We start from the raw sequence: 10,111 nt of genomic DNA on the forward strand, positions 1-10,111 counted from the left end.
GCTTTCGATCATAAAATCTGAATACAGTACAGTAGATAAGTTTTATTTGTTTCTGTATTGCTTAGTGCGAGCTTACCAAAAATTACTTGTGTCCACCGGGTTAGCCTAACCTTTCCGTGGTTATCGCACCATCTCCTTTGAGGCGGCGTGTGTACTGGCTGGGACGCCGCCTTGGGTTCTGGAAGCGGAGGCGCTCGCCGCTGACTATAAGTGGCGGGCTGAACTTCGTGCCCGGGGCGTGGTGCGTCCCAGCCCCAGTGTGGTCAGAGCGCGGAGGGCCCAATCTCGGCGGTCCGTGCTGGAGTCATGGTCCAGACGGCTGGCTGATCCTTCGGCTGTTCGTAGGACCGTCGAGGCGATTCGCCCGGTCCTTGTGGATTGGGTGAATCGTGACAGAGGACGCCTCACTTTCCGACTCACGCAGGTGCTCACTGGGCATGGTTGTTTCGGTGAGTTCCTGCACCGGATCACAGCCGAGCCGACGGCAGAGTGCCACCATTGTGGTTGCGACTTGGACACGGCAGAGCATACGCTCGTCGCCTGCCCCGCATGGGAGGGGTGGCGCCGTGTCCTCGTCGCAAAAATAGGAACCGACTTGTCGTTGCCGAGTGTTGTGGCATCGATGCTCGGCGACGACGAGTCGTGGAAGGCGATGCTCGACTTCTGCGAGTGCACCATCTCGCAGAAGGAGGCGGCGGGGCGCGTGAGAGACGCACAATCCCGCCGCCGTCGAGCGGGGGCCAGGGAGGCGGATCTCGCCCAAGCCCTGGCCCTCTAAGTGTTTCGGGTCCCCCTCACATGTCGGTCTGGGGACCGGCGAGGGGGGCCTAAGAAGACGACGTGCAAGCTGCTCTGCACGCGTTTTACGCAAGAGCATCCGGGTGATGGAAGGCCGGCTATCCTCGACCCACGCTGGTTCTGGCCCAGCGGGGTATTCCGTAGGGTAACCCACTCTAACCGGCGCCATCTAGGCGGGCTTCGGACAGTCTGCCGACCGAGAGGGCTGGTGGTCGTGGCGCCGACGACCGCCAGTCCGGCGTCCCGAGGGGGAGGGTGATGGGAGAGATGTGCTCTGCACTAAACGCTTCACTTTCCCCCCTTTGCCTTGTCATGAGTTCTGTCTCATGCGAGGTTTGGACGTTGGTTGTTGAGCGACAGGAGGTTTTAGTCAGTTCGACTAGCCTAACCTTAGCTATTAAGTGGTATAGTAAGTTTGGGTTTCAATGTTAAAAAGAGTTTTTTCCGTGTGAGGTTTATTGGTGTTGAGGGTTTATTATGCGTTCTCCTCAGGAAACCTCATCAGAGTGGTCAATAAAACACTGAGTATAAATTATATGTTTATTCGCGCAGTGACCGCGGTGGATCGCTGCACTTTAACCACTGACTGACTCGTATGCTGCTCATTACTGTATGCACAATAACTGCATAGTAAGCGAAGCGGGGCGGGGTATCATTCCCCTACATCCGTATCGGCAGACTTAATACCTAACGAATATTGTATGTACTAGCAACAAAGCGTGATGCAGAAAAGACCATATTACGTGCCAACTGAAAGAAAAAGAGATGTTATAAAAATATCACTGTTTAATGTACGAGTGAATAAGTACGTAAAATATATATTTATTTCAGGATAAATACTGATAAAAAATCCGCTTTAGGATATACATAAATAAATAATTGGTAGAGAAAGTGGAAAAGTCAGAAATAGCCACCAAGAATTCTCATTAAAAATAGATGATAAATTGGTAACTAGTCATGAAGATGTGGTTAATGCTTTTGAAAAGTTTTTCTCTGACATTCCAGTTTCAACTACCACTTCTCTAAATTCATCCCCCACAGCAGCTGAAATATTATTGCATAACCATGTCAACAAAAGTAATGAAATTTTTAAATTTAAGAAAATTAATTCAAGCAATATAATAAAAAGTTTTAATAGCCTTAATGTAAAAAATACAGCTGACTTGTGGAGAATATCAGTAAAGGTTTTGAAGTCTGTAATAGACATTATTGCTCCGCATCTTTTTAGTATTTTTAATTATTGTATTAGGTGTGGTGTATTTCCTGACTTAATGAAACATAGTAAAGTGATTCCTCTTTTTAAATCTGGTAGTACTGATGACCCCTCTAACTATAGACCTATTTCAGTACTCCCTACGTTGAGTAAAATCTTTGAAAAAAATATTTTGATACAACTTTTAGAACATTTTGATTCAAATAACCTGCTTCATAATAAACAATTCGGGTTTACCAGGGGTCACTTTACAACTGATGCAGGTGCTTATCTAATCAAAAATATCTTTCAGTCTTGGGAGGAATCGTATGATTGTCTTGGAATTTTCTGTGACTTATCCAAAGCATTTGACTGTGTTGAACATGAAACATTGGTGAGGAAACTACATCACTATGGTATTAGGGATGGTGCATTGGAACTTATTACTTCCTATTTATCAGGAAGGATACAAATAGTAGATGTGAAAGGTAATAAGATCTTTAGGCACCTTGTTGAAAATGGGTGTACCTCAGGGTTCCATTTTGGGTCCTTTTTATTTCTAATATATATAAACGATTTACTTAGTTTTATTGAGTCCCGACACGAGGTCGTATTATTCGCAGATGATACATTTTTATTATTTAAAATTAAACGACAATTGCAAGTCTATGGCGAAGTGAATGATGCGATTTCGTGTGTGGTTCCTTGGTCCCGTATCAATAATCTATTATTGAATAGTAAGAAAACTAAATGTATTAAATTTACTTTAAAATGTATTAAATCATCTTTAAATGTGAGACAAGTAGATAGTAATGTAATTGTTTCTGAGGAATTATTGGAGCTTGTTGAGTCAACCGTATTTATTGGTATAACAGTGGACTCCAAACTGCAGTGGGGACCTCATATTCATAAATTGGCGAGTAAGCTCAGCTCTGCAGCATACGCAGTAAAAAAAATCAGAATGTTAACAAACGCGGACACGGCTCGTTTAGTTTATTTTAGTTACTTCCACAGTGTCATGTCCTATGGCATTTTGCTATGGGGCAATGCGGCCGATGTAGAAATGATATTTATTCTGCCGAAAAGAGCTATACGTGCTATTTATAACATGCACTCAAGGGAATTCCTGAGGGAAAAATTTAAAGAAATTAAAGTTCTCACTATGCCATCCCAGTACAGTTTTGAAAATTTGATGTATGTTCGTAAATATATTGAGGAGTTTCCTAAAAAGTCGGACATACATAATTGAAATACTAGGAACAAACACAAGCTTGTTGTGCCGATGAGTAGGTTACATAAGATACGAAATTCATTCGGGTGTTTGTCTGTGCGCCTGTACAACAAAATCCCACAAGATGTTCAGAACCTACATATACATAGGTTTAAGAAAACTATTAAAGAACATCTGTGCAATAAAGCTTACTATAAAGTCAATGATTATCTAGAAGATTGCACAAAGTGGGAATGAGTTGCTCGCACCGGGCATTTCAATATTGTTATAATTGTAATATTAAAAAAAAAACTAACATTTAAAAAAAAAAAGACATGCCCGCTGAGTTTCTTGCCAATTCTTCTCAGGACGGAGGCTAGTTTTTGTGAATTGGCTGTAGTTCTTTTGATGTTCAACAAGTACTTATGTACTTTCATTAATGTTGAATAAAAAAATTTTGATTTTTTTTTTTTGTCTAATTAGATAATATAAATAAGAATGCAATATGCGAAAGTAATGGCATATCGCGTAATAAAGAGTACATAATGGTTACTCAAAGTAAATATTACATGTGTTCATAGCACGCCGGACTACAGAGTAAAAATGCGGCCTTAATTCTACCTAAAACTTGCCTTAGTCTTGTAATTTACTTCGGAGGTATGAAACTAATTAAAAACTTTTTTAATTACCTAGACGCACGTTTCGAGGGATTAACTGCCATGAGCGAAATATTACCCTCATTTAGTTCTTTGAGAATCGTCATCTAGCGGTGGTTAAACGATTAAAAGTTTATATATAAGGTTGGGGAAAAGTCATTTCGCATTTTTTAAGAAAATTCACAACATTTTTTACTATCGTTTATTTACATCTAACTAAAGTATGTAGGTACCATTTTGTTCGATAACTTTTTGCCACTTTGTTGGTAGGGACATGATCCCATTGCTATAGAAATTTTGGGGCTTCTGATCAAAATACCGCGACAATTGTTTTTGGCAGTCCTCTCGTGATGTTATCCTGACACTGCCTAAAGAAATCTGAAGAGACCGAAACAGGTGGAAATCTGAAGGTGCAAGGTCAGAATTATACGGCGGATTATTAACACCTCCCAGCCAAGCTCTCTTAATTTTTGCTGAGTGGTTAAAGATGTGTGAGGTCTAGCGTTATCATGATGAAAAACCACACCCCTTCTGTTGATTAATTCCGGCCGCTTTCTTTCAACTTCTTGTTTTAATCTCATCAGTTGTTCGCAGTAGAGTTCAGAATCGATGGTCCTGCCTGGTGGTAACAGCTCATAATGAATAATGCCCTTCCAATCCGACCACACACACAGCATCACCTTGTTGCGAGCTAGCCCGGGTTTCGCCACAGTCTGTGAAGCCTGACCAGCCTTTGACCACGACGTTTTTCGCACGTTCTTGACGTACGTGATCGACTTTTCATCACCAGTTATCAGCTTCTTCAAAAATGGTTCGGTTTCATTACGTTGTAATAAAGAATCACAATTGAGTACACGGTTCATTAGGTGTCTTTCAAAAAAAGCTCGTGAGATACTCAAATATCGAGTTTTTTCGTACCCAGTACCCAGTTTTTTTCAAATGCGCCAAAACTGTTTTGTGGTCGATTCCCAGCTCTTCAGCTACGTCGTAACTACTGATATGCCGATCTTGCTCCACTTTTTCAAAAATGTCCATTTTATCCGTAATAGGGCGACCAGAGCGACGTGCATCTTTGACATCAAAATTTCCGGATTGAAAACACTTAAACCGAATTCGTGCTATTCTCTCAAAGACACTGCACTAGGTCCATAAACATCGCATTGCATTTTCCCTCAATTATTCCGGTAAAACTTCTGTCAATAGTTTGTGTCTCATTATAGTAAGGTTTAATAAATTCTAGAACACTATCCATGTTGTTATTTAAATACGACAAAGTGGGTGAACAAGCATAACCAGTAAAACTATGTGCGATAGATTAAGATGATATGGTGGAATGGTGGGAGGGGTATCTTTAGTAGAAATAGTCAATTTAATTTTTTCGACGTGAGTATACTAGAAAAAAATTGCTAAAATTTTATACGAGCACTCCAAACGTCTAATCATCAGACAAAGGACCGCTAAAACTATAGATGTTAGTGATGTGCATTTACAATTAATTGTAATAAATCAATTTAAAAAAGCCATATTTATCTATATAAAAAAATAAAACCATTATGAAAAATAATCGTTACATAAACCAAAATTAGTTACTAGTTCCGAGTTCGAGGGAAATATAGTAGGAAGCGAATTTTTGATTGGGTTTCATTATAATGAAAAGAAGACAAATGTTGTTATCATCTGATGTCAGGCACGTTTGATTGATTTGAATTCCATTATGTTCGACGCCTCCAACGAGTAAAATGGAAAGCAGAAATTTTCGATTTTAGCCAAAAATAGCCGGGTAGTTTGTCATGTTCATACGTTTTATTTATTTTTATTGCCCTTGTAGGCAGACGAGCGCACGGCCCTCCTGATGATGAGTGGTTACCGTTGCCCATAGACATCAGCAATGCCAGAGACAGAGTCAACCTGCTGCCTACCATTATATGATTAATCAACAATTTATATCAACCCTAGGTGATTTTTACATTTTGCTAATCTATTTATTTTGTTTATCCGTTTGAGATTGGAACGTAATATTTTCCTATTCTGAATAAAAATGCAAAGGACATTAGCTCCAGTGTATATAATGTAAATCTGTGCTTAGTTGTTTATGATTCTATATAAAAATTAGTGTTCGTTAATTCTTTCAATTCATATAATTTAATGCGCAAGTTTTCTTACTCAGAAATGCTATTTTTCTTTTTTCAAAAAAAGCTTTTTGAATAAAAATTTAAAACCACTCTGTTCGTTTCTCTACCTTTTCTACTCTCCCTTTTCCTCGCATCGCTTTCCTCATTGCCGAGGTTCGCGACTCCCCCACTGCATCATTCTCTCATTTACAATTTCCCGCCAACTGCTGCGATCCTTGGCATCGTGGAACTTGATGTTCAGAGAAGATCGAATTTGGTGTGTCCGCTGGAACGTTTGCCCTCTATCTCGATATGTCGAAAGAACTCCAGTACTCTGCGAACCACGAAACCACGGTAAAAGTGAAACTTTTTTTCACATTTTAGACATTTAACTAAAAATTTTTGGAATAATATTCCATTAAGGGTATAAAAATTGCTTAATCAATCTTAATTTCGATGCCTCCAATGAACACTACTCTAACTCAAAATTTTGAAATTTTCGTTTTTCACGCAAGTCGCTTCACTATCTTAAAAGTATTACAATTAATCATTACTGATGGCGTTCGATACAACAGTAAATCAGCTAGTTACACAAAAAATCATAAATATATCTGCTATAATAAAGATTTTATCAACTTTTTTCGTTTAAACGCTCCTCCTGTAAATCTACGAATTTGGAGTTAGCGTAGTGTTCATTGGAGGCATCGATTTTACACTTGGAAAAATGGAATGATAATGGGAAATGATAAAAGTAGTAAGTCTCCAACTAGTATTTTTATTGAGCTCTGTGTCTTAGAGTACGACATACATAATACTTAACAAATATTTAGATCATATACCTTCGATCAATAATAGTACTAGATTAAGGATCAGGAACAAAAATAAGACGCTCCAGTGGCCACGTTTGCAGACACGAAAACATCTTCATTTCTTAGAAAAAAGTTTAATAATGTTAACGACTTCAGTTTATTATAAACCTTAAAACTTAAACATAAAGTTTAATTACCATTGCAAAATATATGTATTTAGGTCCTTTCGTCAGAAAAAGAATATTATGGAATAAATTTAACATGTCACTTGAACATAAAAAGTCATCAGTACAAAAATATTTATTCTAAAATGATACTTAAAGCCTAATTTATAAGGTTAAAAATATTTGTTTAAAATTTCGTGCTTATTGTATTGTGGAACTAGATGTAGTTCTTGGTATTACATTTCAATGCTCAGAACACAGTAAGTATTGAAAGACATAGAGTTGCAGAATATACATATTTGTTTTAGGTTTGTTTTGTATGGTCGCAACTATTTTTGACCGATTGAAAAAAGTAGTAGATAATATTTTACATTGCCGCTATTACAACAAATAGGTGATAAAAAATAAAATTGAATAAAGTAAAAAAAATATGAAAGGAAACACGAAACATGTTTTCCACGTATTCTTTATACAGAAGTAATTAAAACAATAATGTAGGTTTAATTACCTTTAAACAGATTCAGTTTGTTATAAAGCTGTCTTTTAGAAGTCATTTTTATATGAGCGGTTTCTTTTTTACAAATATAATGTAATCTTATATCAATGAATTTTTCTATAATCAGTTTAATTTAGGCTTATTTTATGGCTGTGTTCGTTTCCCCCAGAAAACAAATCCTTTTCAGCATATACGCTTAAAATATTTACACATACATATAAAGTTTTTTTAATACTTTTTTGCATTGATTTGCCACCACCATTGAACAATTCTAGAATTTTTATAAGGGTTCTATATTTCTTCTCTTTCTTTCGCGACAATATATATCCATTGTGCACAGCGACAAGGGGCTACTAGGTAATCTACAAACAAAAATAACATTATAAAATAACAAAACTACTCTATGCATTCCCTGTCCAAGAATAGGTGATGTTTGTTACAATAGTTGGTGCCTTGTTGCAAACATTGGCCAAACAATTACAATATTCGTAAATTCTGTTTTATTTACAATATAATTGTATTTATTATTTTATGAAAAACACTTAATAATATAAATTTACCAAAAAAAGATATTCCTTCCAAAACCTTGGTGTTACGGTGGTTTTTTACTCAGTTTTTGAACGCGCATTGCAGCGTTTTGACGTCTTAGTGTTGGCTATGATTGGACCATACTAATTTGAAATAAGACCACAAATTTATTTGTGGTCTTATTTTTCGGGCCGTTTTTGAAGCGCTAATCGCGAATCTAGTAGTATTATTGATCGAAGTCATATACACATACTAACAAAACAAACAAAATAGCGTGGAGCACTGGCACAATGAGTAATAGTCTATACACTACACGGTCAGCTGCTGAGAGCCACCATATTGGCCTTGGCTGCTCCGACGAGCGCCTTTCACTTTATCCCTACTCCGCGGCCGACCGTCACGCAACATGCAACACACAGACGAAAAAGTTTGAGACGATGTAATAAAAGTTTCACTTTGTTCATCAGTGTTATTAAATAACATTACTGACGCCGACAGTGTTATGAGTCGACCTCATGAAAAAAACTGACACTTGATGCCAAATTGTCTCGGCAATGTCATAAATCAATTGAGTTTTCGATCGTTTCCGATTTTAGAACACCTGGTAACACTAAATAAGTTAGATTTTGTCAGTAGGCATTAGTTACTTACGTTTGTCTTCTGTCGTTGTTTCTTGTGGCTGTTTATGATATCAAACAAACTGTTTACCCTCGTCTTACATAATTTATGAGGGGCCAGATTCGAACAAGGTTCGTGGTTAGCAGACGGATTTGAAGCAGGTGTGCACATTTCATTAAATGGAAACAATGTGTACCATCCTTCGGATATACGTTCTGTTTGTAGGTAACCTGTCTCTTTTTTTTACGAATTTGTTATCTTATTGCAACAATTAAATTTCAAAATTATTATTACTATCACATGTACTCTGTCCTTTTTTAAAAATCCATCGATGGCTTAATTATCTCACGGTCGCAGTTTGAGTGATTATAAGAGCCCTTAGATATATCTGCGTGAATACTGCCACACGCCTATAGACATGCAGTTCTAGACTCAATTAAACACTATGACGACTGTGGCACCTTTCAGACTGGAACGCATGCTGCCTCACGGTAGAAATATACATAACTATAGCCATCTACCCACTCGAGTTCACTATACGTCATACCTGCAGTAATTATATAAATTATAATATATATATTTTTTAAGCTATTGCATAGCTTTTATCGCGGGCCTTGAGCGCGGTTTACTGTAATCATGAAATTCCGTAACAAAAAAACCTTACACCCCTCACTCCGCCTACCATGTAGCTCGCGTTCAACACATTCACACGTTGCGCTTTTTTTTTATTGCTTAGATGGGTGGACGACCTCACCAATACCGTCTTTACCATAACGGCACACGGGGCCCGTGCCCAGGGCCCCCATTCTCAGGGGGCCCCGAAAGACAGACAATTTCTCTCACATGTTTATTCTCAAAACATTTTTGTCGGGCACATTACACTTTTTTCAAAAATCAGTAATCAGAAGGCATATACTATGCCTATAATAGAAGATTTTACTCAACAGAAATCCCGAAAGAAACCGTTATCGAAATCGTAACCAATAAACCAGCAGCATTCTAATATCATTAATGACATATTATATCATACTGTATTTGATTACCTATAATGAATGGTCTCAAACTCAGTAAAAAAATGTTATTATAATTCGCTTTTTTTACTTTCCAAAAGGGCCTCAAATTCTTGTGTGCCCAAGGGCCCCATCCTAGTTAAAGACGTCCCTGGACCTCACAGCCCACCTGGTGTTAAGTGGTTACTGGAGCCCATAGACATTTACAACGTAAATGCGCCACCCACCTCGAGATATAAGTTCTACGGTCTCAGTATAGTTACAACGGCTACCCTACTATTCAAACCGAAACGCATTACTGCTTCACGGCGAAAATAGGCGGGGTGGTGGTACCTACCCGTGCGGACTCCCAAGAGGTCCTACCACCAGTGATTACGCAAATTATAATTTTGCGAGTTTGATTTTTATTACACGATGTTATTCCTTCACCGTGGAAGTCAATCGTGAACATTTGTTGAGTACGTATTTCATTAGAAAAATTGGTACCTGCCTGCGGGGTTCGAACACCGGTGGATCGCT

The sequence above is a fragment of the Bombyx mandarina genome, chromosome 22 (genome assembly GCF_030267445.1).
Source record: "Bombyx mandarina strain Sakado chromosome 22, ASM3026744v2".
NCBI lineage: Eukaryota > Metazoa > Arthropoda > Insecta > Lepidoptera > Bombycidae > Bombyx > Bombyx mandarina.